We start from the raw sequence: 16,889 nt of genomic DNA on the forward strand, positions 1-16,889 counted from the left end.
TGCGCGCGCCCGCTATCGACGCCGCGGCGCTCCCCGGTCCCCGCCAGCGTGCGCGCACCCGCCGCCGACGCCGCGGCGCTCTCCGGAGCCGGGCAGCGTGCGCGCTCCCGTCGCCGGCGCGCTGAAGCGTGGGAAGGTGCCGCGGTGACCTGGCTCTGCGGCCGGGGCGCGTAGGTGAGGGGCGGGGCCGGGGGCGGGGAGGGGCGGTGGGGGCTGGGGCCGCGCGAGAGGCGCTGAGGGGTCCCTCGCCGCGAGCACTCCCAGGACAGGTGCGGGGGACCGGTGGGCGCCCGCACCCCGCGGCTGAACTCGGGGGTGGCTTGTGCGCCTTGCCGGGAAGCGGGCTGGTGGCTTTCGGTCTGAGGCCGGACTTGACCGATGTGACACCGAGAGAAACGGCCTCATTAGATACTTAATGCCCGCGCAGCGTGCACACATTTCAGGTTGTGACCAAGGTCACGCGTGTCCTTCATACGCATACGTGCAAGTACACGTCCCGTACGTGCCGTGTCCACACGTACGTACACATACACCTGTCACATTCACAAATGTATGTACACATACTTATACGTAAATCGAATCCTATACACACGACTGAAACCGAAAATCTACAAGCCAGTGGTTATCATTACTGTGTGGAATGTGGATCTTTCTTTTTTTTTTTTTAACACTGGCCACAAAGCACTAACTACGTTTCTCGACACGCTAATGGGCTTCGATAGCAGTTTGAAAAATCCTGCCACACGCGCACACACTGTATCAATGAGGTCACAATATAGTGTGTGTTTTTATTCTAAGGAGCGTTGAAAGCCACCGGAAGAATGTTCACTCTACCACTTACTGTGATATGTCAAGAGACCCTTGATTCATCAAAAATATTCTTTTACCAAATTTGAAATTTTACAGACTTTGTAAATAAAACATGCTTTTTTTTTTTTTTTTTGACCTGTCAGAGGAGAAAAATTTTAAAGTATTGGTGATATCAGTATGCACCCTCATTAAGTGTGTCTTCCCAGAGTTCTCAGGTTTGGCCTCAGATAAATTCTTCCAAGGTCTAGACCAAGAGTGAGGAGCAGACAAGCCCAACCGATGTGAACACCAAGCCTGGTTGTCCAGTGTCATCTTCGCTGGGAATTAAGGTGTGTGGCCTCCACCTGCTGGGTGTTTTTCATATTTTCTAGTTGGCTGAGAACGTGGGCACGGAAGAGGGTGCTCTTTAACAAAACCCCGCGTTGCCGTTCCTCATTTGGTCTTACCTTCCACCTACCACTGGCGGCGGGAACACCGCGGTTTGTCAGGTGGCCCATCGTGCGAGCCAACTACTTCGCCTGGTGCTCCGCTGGAGAATTAGTCATCCGCCCCACGCTGGAGGGAAGGAAACACAGCTTAGCAGGATGTGATTCCTCTGAAAGATTTTCAAGGATTTTTAGATTTTTTTTTTTTTTTTTTTAGAGAGAGAAAATCCCAGGCAGGCTCCACACTCCGCACAGAGCCCGACACAGGGCTCAATCCCACGATGCCGGGATCATGACCTGAGCCAAAATCAAGAGTCAGATGCTCAACACACCGAGCCGCCCAGGCACCCCTGAAACATTTCTTAAAAATACTTTAAAAAAAAGTTTTTTTAATGTTTATTTATTTTTGACAGAGAAAGAGAGCATGAGCGAGGGAGGGGGGGGGAGACACAGGATCCACACTAGGCTCCGGGCTCTGAGCTGCCGGCACAGAGCCCGACGCGGGGCTCGAACTCACAGACCACGAGATCATGACCTGAGCCGAAGCCGGATGCTCAACCGACTGAGCCACCCAGGTGCCCCCAAAATACTTTTTAAGTAGAAAATTTCAAGCCTACTGCAGAGTATAAAATGGTATAATCAGGTCTTGTTACCCATCAGCTAGCTTCAGTGATCATCACCTTATGGCCACTTGTGTGACTCATGCCCCATCCATTAACCATCCTCCCCATTATTGTGAAGCAAACCCCAGACATCATTTCATCTGTAAATATGTCAGTATGTATCTCTTAAAAAGGGGGGGGGGGTAAGACATCGTTATATCATTATCACCCTACAAAAATTAACAATAGTTTTCAAGGATAAACTGGACTGTGAAAGATTCCCCACCGTGTGTGCTGATCCTGAAACCTGACACCTGAGACAACGTGATTCTGGTTCACTTTGTGAACGGTCCTACTTTCTGTTCTAGACTGCACCTCTTCGAGAGCTAAGGAGCCAGTTAGCTCACTTGGGGGCCTAGTGTAGTGCTGTATAATAGGCTCCCAAATATTTGTGCATTAAAATTGATGATCACCAAAAGACAATGGAAAAAGGTAGGTTAAAATCACGTAACTGTTACACAGCTAACGTGCAAAATATTGACAACACCGGATACTGGCAGGGAGGTGGAGAAGCCCAACCTCCCACATGGAAAGTGTTACAGGCATTCTAGGAAAGAGTTCGGTCATTGCTTTTTTATTTTATTTATTTGGTTGTTTAATTTTTAAACTTAGAGAGAGTGCAAGTGGGGGACAGTGACAGAGGGAAAGAGAAAGCAAGAGAGTCTCAAGCAGACTCCATGCCCAGCATGGAGCCCGACCAGGGCTCGATGTCATGACCATAAGATCATGACCTGAGCCAAAATCAAGAGCGGGTCACTCAACCTGCTGAGCCACCCAGGCACCTCGATCATTTCTTTAAAAAAAAAAAAAAAAAATGCTTACCGTACACACCCAGCACTTGCCTTCCTGCACATTTATCCCAGGAAATCAAAATTTATGTCCGCGTAACATTTATACATAAATGTTCACGGCAGCTTTTTCTGTCAACCAAATCCAGAAACAACTAAAATATCCTCCAAAGGGTGGTGGTCAAACCGCGTGTGGCGCGTCTACACCCCGGATGTGACTCAGCAGCGATGAAAGAAGCCACTGACTCACAGGGCACCGGTGCTCTCGGGATGATGCTGGATGGAAAGGCCACTCCCAGAGATCACATGCATAAAGGATGATTCCGTCTGTTTGGCAAAATGACAAAATCGTGGAGCCAGACAGAGACTAGGTTAGTAGTCGTGAGGGTTGGGGATGGAAAGGTGAGGAGGGTGGGACTACACGGGGACAGCAGGAGGGAGTCTCTGTGGTGGCAGATGGGCTCTGTGTCTTGGTCAGTGCTGGTCACATGAATCCACGTGGGATAAGATGACACAGAGCCATGAGCACACAGCACACCAGTGTCAGCAGCCTCTTGGTTTGGCCATTGTCCTGTAATTAGGTAAGATACAAGCATGATGGGAAATTGGGTAAAGGGTGTAGAAGACATCTCTGTACTATTTTTGCGACTTCTTGTGAATCTGTATCTCAAAATAGAATTCTTTTTTTTTTTAATTTTTTTTAACGTTTATTTATTTTTGAGACCGAGAGAGACAGAGCATGAATGGGGGAGGGTCAGAGAGAGAGGGAGACACAGAATCCGAAGCAGGCTCCAGGCTCCGAGCTGTCAGCACAGAGCCTGACGCGGGGCTCGAACTCACGGACCGCGAGATCATGACCCGAGCTGAAGTCGGACGCTTAACCGACTGAGCCACCCAGGCGCCCCTCAAAATAGAATTCTTAAATACAGCGGAAAACAATAAAACTCTTGAATGACAAACAACGATCAGCGAGGTTTTCCGGTGTTTGAAAAAGCCCCGGGCGTTTTATACTCCATCGGAAGATACGTATTCCTCCCAATTTCTGCTTTCTTCTAGTCTCCTCCACATGAATCTAATGTAACATACGTGATATATTTTCAAGCTGTTGTTTTTGGAGGCTTATGAGGCCCTTTGCAGTTTTTCTGAAGATCCTAGTGGAAAATCACACGTTGTTTCAGAAGCTCTTCTGCAGCCTGCAGAAGGAGAGAAAGAAAGACCTCCTCCACCAGGAAGCCACTGGGAGCTTTCTCCCCTCGCGCACACTTTCCTGTCTCGATTACCTCACAATTCAAACGTTTGGTGCCCATCGGTTTCCTTTTCATTGTAAGGGTTTATTATTTAGAATAGTCACACGTTAGTTATTTAAGAAAATCAAAACAGTGCCAACGTAAGCAGAGGAATAAGTGAAACTTTCCATCTGCCCCACACTGTCCTGCTCCTACCTCTGAGACACTCCATCTGGCTTAGTTTCCTGTCACTGCTCTAACAAACTACCAAAGACTTAGTGGCTTAAACAACACAAATTTGTAGGGGTGCCTGGGTGGCTCAGTCGGTTAAGTGTCCGACTTCGGCTCAGGTCTCGATCTCGCGGTCCATGAGTTCCAGCCCCGCGTCGGGCTCTGTGCTGACGGCTCAGAGCCTGGAGCCTGTTTCAGATTCTGTGTCTCCCTCTCTCTCTGCCCCTCCCCCGTTCATGCTCTGTCTCTCTCTGTCTCAAAAATAAATAAACGTTAAACACACACACACACACACACACACACACACAAATTTATTACCTCACCGTCCTGGAAGTCAGAAGTCTCGCTGGGCTAAAATCAAAGTGTCTACAGGGCTGGTTCCTTCTGGAGGCTCCAGGGGAGAATCCATTTACCTGCCTTTTCCAGCTCCCAGGGGTGCCCACACCCTTGGCTGGTGTCCCCGTCCAGCAAGCCCATCACCCTGACCTCTGCTCTGTCCTCTCATCTCCTCTGGCTGACTGTCCTCCCTTCCTCTCTAAGGACGCCCGTGATTACGCTGGGCCACTCGGATAATCCAGGATACTCACCCCGTCTCGAGATCTCTAACCACACCTGCAAAGTCACTTTTGCCAGGTAAGGTAACATATTCACAGGTTCTTGGGATTAGGACGTGGACACCTTTGCGGGGAGGGCCATTAATCCGTGTGCCACACTGTGTAGCATTGTTCTGTTTTTGAAAGAGATCATATTACCCCCTCAGCCCCCATCAGCTTTGTTTTTGTTTTTGTTTTTTTGTTTTGGTACCAAAATGCAGCACGGACATCTTCCATGGAAGTACTTAGAAATCTGCCACATCAGTTGTATTGGCTACTTAGGGTTTCGTTGTTTGGATGGACCATAATTTATCAGCTGTCTCCCTACTATTTGATGCCAAGGTCGATGCCATTTTGTTGTTACAGATTCTGCTGCAAGAGCATTCTCACACACAGGGATGAGTTCTTTCTGTGATATGGTGTGGCTGAGTTACAGGTCAGCAGGCTTACGTCCAATAGGGTCAGTTCCTTGCTGTCCCCAGAGGATATCCGCCCTTTCCTTTGGGGTCATCCTGGGGCTGCCGAGCCACATAGATGTTGGCCCCAGAGACTCTGGAATGGGTCCAAGGAGAGCATTCATTAACACCAAAGGCATTGTGCACCCAAGGCAGAAAATTCACTCCTTTCTCCGTTTACCGTTCCAAATAACGTCCAACCACATTGTCCATAGAATTAACCAGAACTCATGCAATGAAGTGATCACATCAAGATTTTCCACTAACAAAATACGAAAAGATTCCAGCAAATAAAACTAGAAAGAAATACACAGAAAATTTTGTTGAGGTGGGGCGCCTGGGTGGCTCAGTTGGTTAAACATCTGACTCTTGATTTCGGCTCAGGTCATGATCTCCGGGTTCATGAGTTCAAGCCCTGCATTGGGCTCTGTGCCGACAACGCAGAGCCTCCTTGGTATTCTCTCTCTCCCTCTCTCTGCCTCTCCCCAGCTTGCATGAGCATGTGTGGTGCATGCCCTCTCTCTCTCTCTCTCTCTCTCAAATAAATAAACTAAAAAAAAAAGAAAAGAAAATCTTGTTGCAGAAGTAGAGATGGTCAGTAACTTCCCAGATACTGACAACATTTCTCAGCCTGCATGGTCTCCCCTGGGGTGCTTCCTTAGCTGTTATTCTTTTCTTTTTAAAAAAAAAATTTAATGTGTATTCACCTTTGAGAGATAGAGAGACAGAGCACAAGCAGGGTTGGTGCGGAGAGAGAGGGGAACACGGAATCCAAAGCAGGTCCCAGACTGTCAGCACAGAGCCCGACGCGGGGCCTGGACTCAGGAACCGTGAGATCACGACCTCAGCTGAAGTCAGAAGCTCAACCGACTGAGCCACCCAGGCTCCCCCTTAGGTATCATTCTTTAACATGTAGATATATATACTCTCTGTGCACATCATGATTTGAATGATAAATTTCTCAGGAAAAGCTTTGTTGTCGTACATCAGGCTGCTGTAACAGATACCACAGACTGCATGGCTTCCGAACCACAGAACTTTGTTTCTCGTGGTTCTGGAGGATGGATGCCCAGCCAGTTTGATGTCTGATAAGAACTGCTTCCTGGTTCACGGATGGCGCCTTCTCTTGCTCCCCCAAAGCAGGAGGGTGAGGGGCTCTGTGGTGTCCCCTTTCTGAGGGCACTAATCCTATCAATGAGGTTTCAGCTCTCCTGACTTAATCACCCCCAAAGGCACCACCTCTTACCAGCTTCACAGCAAGGGTTAGGATATCAACGTATGAATTGTGCAGGGGGGGGCGGGGCAGTCCTGGACATTAATGGCAACAATAAAATGCCCTACATTTGAATATACACTCCCCTTCCATTATATTCTAGGGGAAGTAAAGTCCAAAAGTTAAATTGCTTTGCAAGAGTAAAGTCCAAAGAAATTAAAGTATGCAAAAACTGACAGAAAATGCCCGTGGTTAGCAGCAGAACATGCGTTTTTCTCTGGTGCACGTGGAACATTCTCTGGACAGGCCATTTGCTAGCCATAAACATAATCTTGGTACATTCAGAAGGACAGAAATCATTCAAAATGTGTTCTCTGGCCACAGTGGAATGAAATTAGAAATCCTTAACAGAGAAGGGGCGCCTGGTGGGCTCAGTCAGTTGGGCAGCCAACTTCGGCTCAGGTCATGATCTCGCGGTTCACGAGTTCGAGCCCCACGTCGGGCTCTGTGCTGACAGCTCAGGGCCTGGAGCCTGCTTTGGATTCTATGTCTCCCTCTCTCTCTGCACCTCCCCTGCTCACACTGTCTCTCTCTGTCTCTCAAAAATAAACGTTAAAAAAAGAAATCTTCAACAGGGAAAATTTGGGAAAGCCACATATGTGGAACTTCAACAACACATTCTAAGTGGCTCCTGGCTCAGAGAAGTCAGAAGGGGAACCAGAAGGCCTGTGGAGATGAAAGAAAATCCAGAGTGTGCAGGGGACCACCGCAGGGGTGGATGGCATTGCCCACGCAGGTAGCTTAAGGTTTTAGGTTCGCAAACACGGGCCTCCTCTCTGCCAGCCTTCTGGAATCCGTGCCCAGTGTGCTCAGTTCTCATGGAGACCAGAACTGTGCCCTTTGTCTGCACCTCCAGAGGAATGGGAGTTTGACCTGGGCCCGCTCTCCCTTTCGGAAAGCAGCACTCAGGACACCGGCCTCTTGCAAACGTCACAAATCTGTGGCAGGGCCGGCCTGACTCGGGTGGCCTTTCTCTCCTGTCCCTTGTCTCTCTCCGCCTGAGCCGCGTCTCCCGCACCGGTGTCCCTGAGACTTGGGAGTTTTCGAGTTTGTGCCACAGCGGCCTTGGGTCCTGCTTTGGCCTGTGGCCTGTCGACTGGGGAAGTCTCCGTCTATCCCACGGTGGATCCACCGGAGATTCTGAGCTGAAGGTACTGGGAGGGCCGCCCTGGGATGGCAGAGTTCCCTCTGGAGGTACCCTGCAGCCACTGTCCCTCCACACCTAACATGTCCCCGCCTGGAAGTCCCCACCAGGACCCTCGATCACACGTGACATCTGCACCTGGGCAAACCCACCATAAGCTGCGATTACCCAGCAAGGCCAAAACTTCACGTGGCCACGGTGCGCCCCGGTGACGCAGTAGGTTAAGCGTCTGACTCTTGATCTCAGCTCGGGCCTTGATCTCAGGGTCATGAGTTCAAGACCTGCGTTGGGTTCCACGCAGGGAGGGAAGCCTACTTAAACAAACAAATGAATCATAAAAGCAACAACTTCGTGTGGCCCAGGACAGACATCGCTTCCCCTGCTGCAGGAGAGATGGGCACACAGCTGGCACGCGGTCAGCTGCACGGGCCCTGAGCTGAGTGCCATCCTGCTGAAACCTGCGGTCAGCACCGTGCGACGCCACGTGCTCTAGGCATAAAATCACTCCCCAAAGCCCTGGCTCATGCGTCTGGTCATCAGCCGTGACTTTGTACCTTAAACGTAGCGACCAGGAAGTGAATGCACAAGAGGCTGGGGCTGTAGGACCAGAAGCAGGCGGGGGCGCACAGAACGGGAGGCAGGTCCTGTGCCGAGCGGGGCGGGAAGCAAAACTTCTGATTTCATAACTGGGCTCTGCGTTCATCTGCATTTACCTTTCCTTCTCTTTATCAGAAAGCTCTTTAACATTACGGACTATGAATTATTCATGTATTTGTTTCTGCTAAAACCTGGACTGCCCCCAAGGCAAAATGGCCTGTATCTCACGCCTTCCAGTTGCCTTGCATAGATGGCAGTGTTCTTCAGTAAAACGTTCGTGTTGTCACTGACGGGTTAAACGGTGTGCACAAATATCCAGGCACGCTTTCCGCTTTCAAAGGAAAATATAATTTAACATGTTTTCTTGTAGTAAAGCGTGGTTCAGAAGCTGACTTGGGTCCAGCCCCACCCACTAGGGTCCTGGCCCCGCCCACAGGGGGGGCCTGCCCTGACGCGCTTGGGTCCTGGCCCCGCCCACTTTGGGCTCCGTCCCCGCCCATCCGGGGCCTGCCCCGACTGGCTTGGATCCCAGCCCCCTCCATCCATAGCTGAGTGACTTTGGGTGAGTCCTGTGACTTCATCAACTTCACCAGCCAAGCTGGTGAAAGGCCTCCGGGGCTGACGCTCAGGCCTGGCCCAGATGGCTCTTGAGATCTGTATTTTGGTGATTCGAGTATATTGAACAACCCTGGTTATTGTAGACTATTGTTAGTACTAAATATGTGTACTCCAAGGGCATTTCACTAAATCCGTAGGACAAAAAAGAAAGTTTAACAATAAGCAATATCAAAAGGCCAAGTGCTGATAATACACTGTTAACGTTTTAGTGGTACTATTTTCATGCATCATCATCATCATCATTTTAGTCATTTATAAAGGTTAGACAATTCAGAGTGTGTTTGGTAGCCCGTCACCATGTGGGAAACAGGAGGCTGCAACCGTGAATGCTCCAAATTGCCTTGGCCGAGCACCTTGTCCGGGCAAAGCTGAGCAAAAGTATTACATCTCCAAGTGCACTGTGTTTTGGAAAGAAACACAAACTTCTGTTCAAAGTCACCTACAAATAACTAAGTGCTGGAGTGTATAAACACAGCAGCAGAAAGTAAAAGCTATTATTTGTCGAACGTTCAGTCTCCGTCAGGCATTACACCGTGTGCCATGTGGATCCTTCTATGAACGTTCTTCTCACAGCAACCCTACGAGGTAAATGCTGTCATCCACGTCTTACAAGTGCAGAAACTGGAGCTTGGAGACTCTAATGGCACGGTTCACAGCTGGTCTGCACACAGCTGGGGTTCAGCTGTATAGTCACCGTGTGACTTCAAAGTCCTGCGTTTTACCCCTAAGATACATTGCTTCATAATCTGCAGTCAGCCAGGGTTTAATTTCTAGCAACATTGATGAGGCTTTGCCTCAGATATTTCCATTAAAATTTTTTGTTTACTCTGGGAAAAAAATGCTGTAAAACACGCCGATGTTGTAAAGACAATATTGTAAAGAGCACTTCACTTAAGTACTTTCCAATAGTTGAACATCGAGGCAGCCCCTGCTGCCAAAGAATGAAGACATTTCACTTAAAATTACACTGGCGCAAGACCATCAAAGTATCCTTAACATTTTCATTAAATTGAGATACAGATATAGTTAGAGTAGTAAATCTCTTCTGATACAAGGTGTTCATTTAACAGCCAAGGCTCTAAGCAGCAGTGAGCCTGAAGGAAAATCCAGAAACACGCAGGCCTTGTTCAGAGCTCTCCGTGTGCAGCCAGACCCCACAGCAGTCAGCTGTAACTCCAACAAGATCTAAGCAGGTGAGTCCTCCAGCTACCAGAAATGTCTGCAACAGCACGCAATGAGTGTTTGCAAGGGATGGAAAGAACCAGGCTGGGTGTCTGGTCTAGCGGGCTTTATTATTCAGGTGTGGTGAGGCCAACAGACCAGGAGAAAACCATCAAGTGAAAAGATAGTGTACTAGATCCCAAGAGGAGGGGGCTCAACACGCCATGGGGGCCCCATGAGAAGCACTAAAGCAAATCAAGAGGTGTGGGGTGGGTGGGGGTGAGAGCTTTTACTGTGGTTTCTGCAGGAAGGAGTGGGCAAGGCAGGGTGCATAGGCTTAGGATCGGCTGGTTTGAGTGACATAGGTGGGCTCTGAGAGGTAGGAGCTGCCCCCAGTTGTTGGGACCTTGCTCTGGGGTGGTTAGGGTAGGTGGGTGGTGGCCCAGAGTGTGAGGGCCCAGTAGAGCAGGTGATAGGGGTATGGGCTCCACACTGGTTGGTTTGCATTTGTGAAATGCGCTCACAGGTGGGCAAGTGTTCACTGTCGATGAGGAGTGGCTAACCCTGGGAGGGCAGTCCTCCAGGGTCACGAGGCCCCAGATGTCAAAGTATCAGAACACAGAGGATAAAAGATACGGTTAATACAGAGAACTGAGGCCTCTGGCCAACAACCAGAAGAGGGTGGCATCTTGGAAATGGCCCCTCCAGCCACGGTTGAGCCTTCAGATGAGAACCATCTTGACTGCAAGCTCCTACGAGACCCTGAGGGAGAACCACCAGGCTAAGCCATTCCCACATTTCTGACTCGCAGACACCGAGATACTAAATGTTCATCGTTTGAAGTCACTAGATGTTGGGGTAATTTGCCAGGCAGCAATACGGCACTGGTACAGATCTGGTCTGTGCAGCGTGAACAAGGCCAGGATCATGGGTCTGGCACCAGGCAGAGCTGTCAAGCTGGATCCTAGCACTGCCATTTACGGTACTCAGACCCTGATACACAAGCTCTCCAGAGAAGATTCCAGAGCCAATTTCTAGTCAGTTCCAGAGGTTTCCAGATGGAGGTGCTGGTGGGGCTGGAGGGCTGTGTGTCTGTGTCTGCTCTGCTACAAAGACATTCACCTGGTTTGAATTTTCTTAAATGTTTATTCTTGAGAGAGAGAGAGAGAGAACAAGCAGGGGAGGGGCAGAGAGAGAGGGAGACACAGAATCTGAAGCAGGCTCTAGGCTCTGAGCTGTCAGCACAGAGCCTGACACGGGGCTCGAACTCACGAGCTGTGAGATCATGACCTGAGCCGAAGTCGGACGCTCAACTGACTGAGCCACCCAGGCGCCCCTGGTCTGAAGGCCAGCGACTGAGAAGGGGCCGTGGTGCCCACGGTGCCCTCTCAACCCAGGGGCTAAGTGAGATGTAGCCACACCTCCAGGCCTGCGCAGGGCCCGGGGCCACCTTGGAGTCACGCGGGCACCCAAGGCCTGAAGCCTTTTCTTTCATGGGAGTCATTTTCAGAACTGCCCCACTCCCCCTCCACCCCCACTGGTCACAGCGGGGTCTGACAAAGGAGCAGTGGTGTGTTCGTGAACCCTCATCTGTCACACTCATGAAGCCACCCGAGGTCCCCGTGCCTGGCTGGGAGCAGGCACGCGGAGAGAGAGTGCGACGCGATGGGTTGGACCTACTGTAGCTTTTTAAAGTTCTACAGAAAAGACCACGTGGACAAGTCACGGTCACGGTTCGAACCACGCACCAAGCGCCCACACGCGCTGAGCGCTCAGGTTGCCGCGGGCACTCCGTCACCCCCTCTCTGTCACTGTCTTCTCAGACACTCAAGAGTAGTTGGGGGGTTTCTTCCTGGCTCAGAATCCAGGTGAGGAACAGACAGACATCCCATCGAGCTGCCGTGAATCTTCAGTCTCATTTTATCACAAAGGCCGTTTTGAAAAGACGGATCGGACAGCCGGCCAGAGTGCGGGAGGCCCTTCCAGAACCGCCGCGCGTGCCCGCCCGCGTGGTCTTTCCAGTCGCCTCACCTCCCCCACCCCCGTGCCGGACGCTGTTTGCTCACAAGTTGAGACGTGGCTGCGTGTGCCTCGTGTTGATGTGCTTTTTCCCTTCAAGTAGTGTCAGGGTCTAGAAGAAAAACTGTACCTTTCTCCCGTGATAGTCTGTGTCCAGCACGAGCAGGGAAAGAAGCCGACGGCCGAGTGAAGGAGTCCTTCCTCCGGCCGTGGAAGAAGCAGCGCCCGCCTCCGTTCCCCACCCCCCGGAGGCTTTGGGGACCGCGAAGAAAACGCTTTTCGTCGTTCAGCGGTGGTTCTGCGCTTGGGGGGAGAAGATGTCCTAGAAGCCCCGTTCGAACCTGGCACCTCCCGGTTCCCGGGGCCTCGCCCAGAAAGGTGCCTCCGCCGCGACCGGCCTTGCTCCCACTGTTGGGCGGATCCGGCGTGACTTCCCACCCGCTCCCTCTCTGCTCGAGTCAGACCTCCGCGGGGCCACCGGCAGGTGCGCCGTCCATCCCGCGGTTCTCCCCCATCGGCCCCTCGAGCCCCGTTTTGTGCCTGTCCTGGGGCGCGTGAGGTCGTCTGCCACAGAGCCTGGGGACTGTGGGTTCTCCTCAGCGGTGCCCTCTTTCAGGTGCACGGAGCCTCCCCCACCTCTGCATCCCTGAAAAATGTAGGAAATGCTCTTGACCGGTTCACGAAGTAAGCCAGGTCCTGCTCGAGGGAGCGACACGTTCCCAGCCAGCAGACAACCGGAGCCGGAGCCGAGTGTCCTTCCCAACAAGGGATTCTATCAGAAGTTCCTCCTGCCCCGACAACCTCATTTAAAAGCAAGACAAACCTTAGCTACAAGCTATTGAATGTCACAGCACGACGCCTTTCAAGTTTGAGGGAGCCTTTGTATCCTTGTGTTACGAACAGAAGTTAATGCAGACCACTCCGCCTTCCAAAAAATCTCTTCTCTCCTTCAGGACTTTGCCTCCAGGCAGGAGCTGGGGGCTGGCTAGTGGACTAAACCTAACCTGGTTCTGTACTCGTGAGTTTTTCTAACAGTGGTAAAATACCCACAACATGAAATTCACCATTTTAACCATTTTATTTATTTTATTTTTTAAACACTGATTTACTTAAGTGATCTCTGCACCCGACGTGGGGCTCGAACTCAGGACCCCGAGATCAAGGGTTGCTCGCCCTTCCGACTAAGCCAGCCAAGCGCCTTCCCCTTCATTGTAACCATTTTAAAGTGCGCAGTTCTGTGGCATTAAGTACATCCACACTGACGTGGATCACAGCCATCACTACCACACATCTCCAGAACGTTCCATCTTCCTAAACTGAAACTCTGTCCCCGTGAAACACTGACTCCCATCCCCTCCCACCCCCCGGTGCTCCCTCTCTACTCCGCTGCTACAAATCTGACAGCTCCAGGACCTCATGCAAGTGGGATCGTGCAATATTTGTCCTCTGTGACTGTTGTATTTCACTCAGCATAACGTCCTCAGGGTTCACCTACGGCGTCACAGGTATCAAGATTTTTTTTTTTTTTTTAGTTTTGAAAATTTGTTTTAATGTTTATTTCTTAGAGAGAGAGAGACAGAGCATGAGCACAGGAGGGGCAGAGGGAGAGGAAGACACAGAATCGGAAGCAGGCTCCAGGCTCCAAGCTGTCAGCACAGAGCCGGACACAGGGCTCGAACTCCCAAACCTGGAGATCATGACCTGAGCCGAAGTCAGACACCCAACCGACTGGGCCACCCAGGCGCCCTCGGATTTCCTTCGTTTTTAAGGCTGGTCATTTTCCAGCGTATGGATGTATCCCATTTAGTTCATCCACTCTTCTGTTGGTGGACGCTGGGTTGCTTCCCTTTTTAGCCGTTGTGCATTTAGCTCCTCTGCCTTCCGGTTGTTGTACTCGATGCAGTTACGACCGTTGGTGTGCAAGTACGTTTGGTCCCTACTTTCAATTCCTTTGCGCATACACCTAGGAGCTGAATACGACTGAACTTTTAAGACAGAATTTCCTCTCCGCTCTGGCAAAATCACAGCCACAAAAAGAGAATGTGGAATCCAGCACGCACCGAAGACAAGGCTGATTTCGTTGCCTTGCCGCCCAGGACGGCTTCTCCAAGGATAATCTCCAGGCCGATGGCTCAGGGCAGAGTGAGAGTCGGGCGCGGGCGTTGTCCTCTTGCAATAGGAAATTGTGATGGGATTCACAATCCATTTAAGAGCATTCACCCTGGGACTTTGTAACTGAAAAAAACGATAGAATTGACGTGGGATAGAAAGTTAAACATTTCGAATAACAACTTAATCATATCCCAGAATCTGGGACTGCCACACACCAAACAGAGGACGATAATAAATGCGGAGCCATGAACGTGCGTGCAGGGGCTGTGTCGCACCAGAAAGCCAGCCTTCTTGGTCCACAAGATGGGAGCTCATCTTTCAAATTAAATTTGGTAAGTAGGTTTATGATTATATTTTTCCCGAGGAAATGTGATTACTTTAAAATATTTAATGTATTTTTGAGGTGCAAAGACTGACATACAGATATTAAATAGATCAGTATTAACTAGAACAAAGATTGATAGCCAGGGATCTTGTCCAACCGTCTCATTTTACAGATTAAAAAATTTGGACTCGGAGAAGTCAAGAAAATTACCCAAGTAGGTGTAATTTCCAATTCTCATTCTTTACATTAATATCATGATGCTGTGTTTATTATCCTAAAATTATCTCCATCGTGTTTCAGAGAGAGGCTTTTCTCTCCCATTTCAGGACTGGGAGGGCATCGAGCAAAGCGCACCCAGGGCTGGCCCAAGCAGGCCTCCTGTCCCCCACTCGGGCGTCCTTTCCCCTGACAGGACTTCCCCAGCCGTTCCCTCCCGGGGCCCTGGGTTTGCCGCGCCCGGCTGGGGGGAGGCAGCTGCTGCTTCTCTAACGGCAGGGCCTGCTATGTGCGGTCTAGGGCCCCTGTCCTGTACTCCAGTCTCCTGTGTCCCCAGCCTCAGCTGCTGATCTGGAAATGAGTGGCAATGAATAACCATTTCTTCATCTGCCCAGGTAACATCATGGAAAGTTTACAAGTGTCTTACGGGAGAAAATTTTAAACACATGTGAAAGTAGGGGCGCCTGGGTGGCTCAGTCGGTTAAGCGTCCGACTTCGGCTCAGGTCATGATCTCATGGTTCGTGAGTTCAAGCCCCCCATTGGGCTCTGTGCTGACAGCTAAGGGCCTGGAGCCTGCTTCCGATTCTGTGTCTCCCTCTCTCTCTGCCCTCCCCTGCTTGCTCTCTCTCTCTCTCTTTCTCAAAAAATAAATAATAACATCAAAAAAATTAAAGCAAAATTACTTGACTCATCAAATATCCAGGTAGTGTTTGGATTCCCTGTCTCATAATTTTTTACTTGGTTTGAGTCAGGATTCAAACTATGTTCATAGGTTGCAATTTGTTGACATGTTTCTGAAATTTGTTTTAATCTCTAGGTTCCCCCTCTATTTCTCTCTTTTTCGATGATTCATTCCCGAAGACACCAGGCCCTTTGTCCCAGAGAGCCGCACAGCCATACAAAATGCATCCCACTGTGGGGGGGTCACACAAGTCAGATCTGGGGGCCTGGGCAGCTCCAGGGGCCACTGTCGGCAGGCCGCTTCCCCCGGGGGCGCCTCAGGAGGCTGGTCACACTGGTCGCCCTGTTGTCTCGTTAGCCGTCACCTACCAGCGCTGCCGGATCCCTGACTCCACGAGGCTGTGCCAAGTGGAGCAGTTCTGGCTCACGGATTCCAATCTGCTCCCTCTTTATTTACTAGTGACACATTAGTGACACACTTCTATTAGGAGGGACTCCCCTCATCGATATTTGGTAACCTGATCCAATAACGAAGGGAAAGGGGGACAAATGCTTCATTGGCTCTTTACCGTTATCCACCAGCACTGAAAATACGGCCTTGGGTCCCGCGCGTTCTCCCAAGGACCAGCTGTGTCTTCAGGATCGGCTGGCCATTGTCCCTGTCCCTTAGAGGCATGCTCTGAGGGATGGGCAAGGCCAGTCATTCATGTGGCCCGCACCTGATGGCCCATACTAACAAGGGGGGGTTGGGCCCCAGGGAAGACCCACAGCTTCCTCAGGGGGGTTTCTCCTGGGCCAGGGGAGCTGGAGATTTAAGAACCGGCAATGCTCTGAGTACGGTCGCACTGGCATGCCGGGAGGCTGACACATCCGTGACGACAAGGAAGCGGCATTTGAGACCTGCCTGGACCTCGCCCTGCATGTCCCCCTTTGGCTCGTTCAGATTTGTGTCCTTTATAAGAAAAGTGTCATTATAAGTATAGCTCCTTCCTGAGTTTTGTGAGTCTTTCCAGACGTTCTCATTTAGTCTAAATTGTGGAGCCCGAGGGTGGTCTGCAATTTGTAGCCAGCTGGTCAGAAGTGAGGGTAGCCCCTGGGGACCCCAAACTTCCAACTGGCATCCGGAGCAAGCGCAGGTTCGTGAGGGCAGTGCCCTTCACCTTGAGTTTGACTGACTGGGTACCAGTGAAGATTTTTTAAGGTATCGGTGAAAACACAGTTGATGTGCTTTAAGCCACTGTAGCCACTGTTTTTCTGGACGCTCAGATTGCCCGGCTTTGGCCAAAGGGGCATGTGAGCCCCGGCTCCCACACCCGTCTGGAGTGACTCTTGCCATCTGTGATAGCTTTCGTGATGACAAGACATCCCAGGCTCAACTCAGATGACCCCAGCCCCATTTTTGAAAGAGCCCGTCTTAATGTCTTTGCAGAAATGCACTGCAGACCTCACTGCAACTGGAAATGTCTCTCTCTTTTATTCTTCCTTGAAATATTTCAAACACAAGGAGAGAGGGTCTAGCAAGTACCCATGTACACATCACCTAGATTTAAGA

At 50.6% G+C, this 16,889-nt stretch overlaps 1 long non-coding RNA gene across 4 annotated transcripts; it reads left to right on the plus strand.

Annotated features, from left to right (window-relative positions):
• The first annotated feature begins 48 nt into the window (after positions 1–48).
• LOC106980112 (uncharacterized) lies at positions 49–13,903 on the plus strand. 4 transcript variants are annotated; one of them, XR_003417572.2, is made up of 6 exons: positions 50–174; positions 1,017–1,139; positions 2,835–3,056; positions 3,164–3,266; positions 9,893–10,015; positions 10,510–13,903. It is a non-coding gene; the product is annotated as an uncharacterized LOC106980112 (long non-coding RNA). The 4 variants fall into 4 exon arrangements; XR_008296519.1 differs by having other exon boundaries at positions 9,893–13,903; XR_008296521.1 differs by lacking the exon at positions 1,017–1,139 and having other exon boundaries at positions 49–174; positions 9,893–13,903.
• Positions 13,904–16,889: the final 2,986 nt, after the last annotated feature.

The sequence above is a fragment of the Acinonyx jubatus genome, chromosome A2 (assembly GCF_027475565.1).
Source record: "Acinonyx jubatus isolate Ajub_Pintada_27869175 chromosome A2, VMU_Ajub_asm_v1.0, whole genome shotgun sequence".
NCBI classification, from domain to species: Eukaryota; Metazoa; Chordata; class Mammalia; order Carnivora; family Felidae; genus Acinonyx; species Acinonyx jubatus.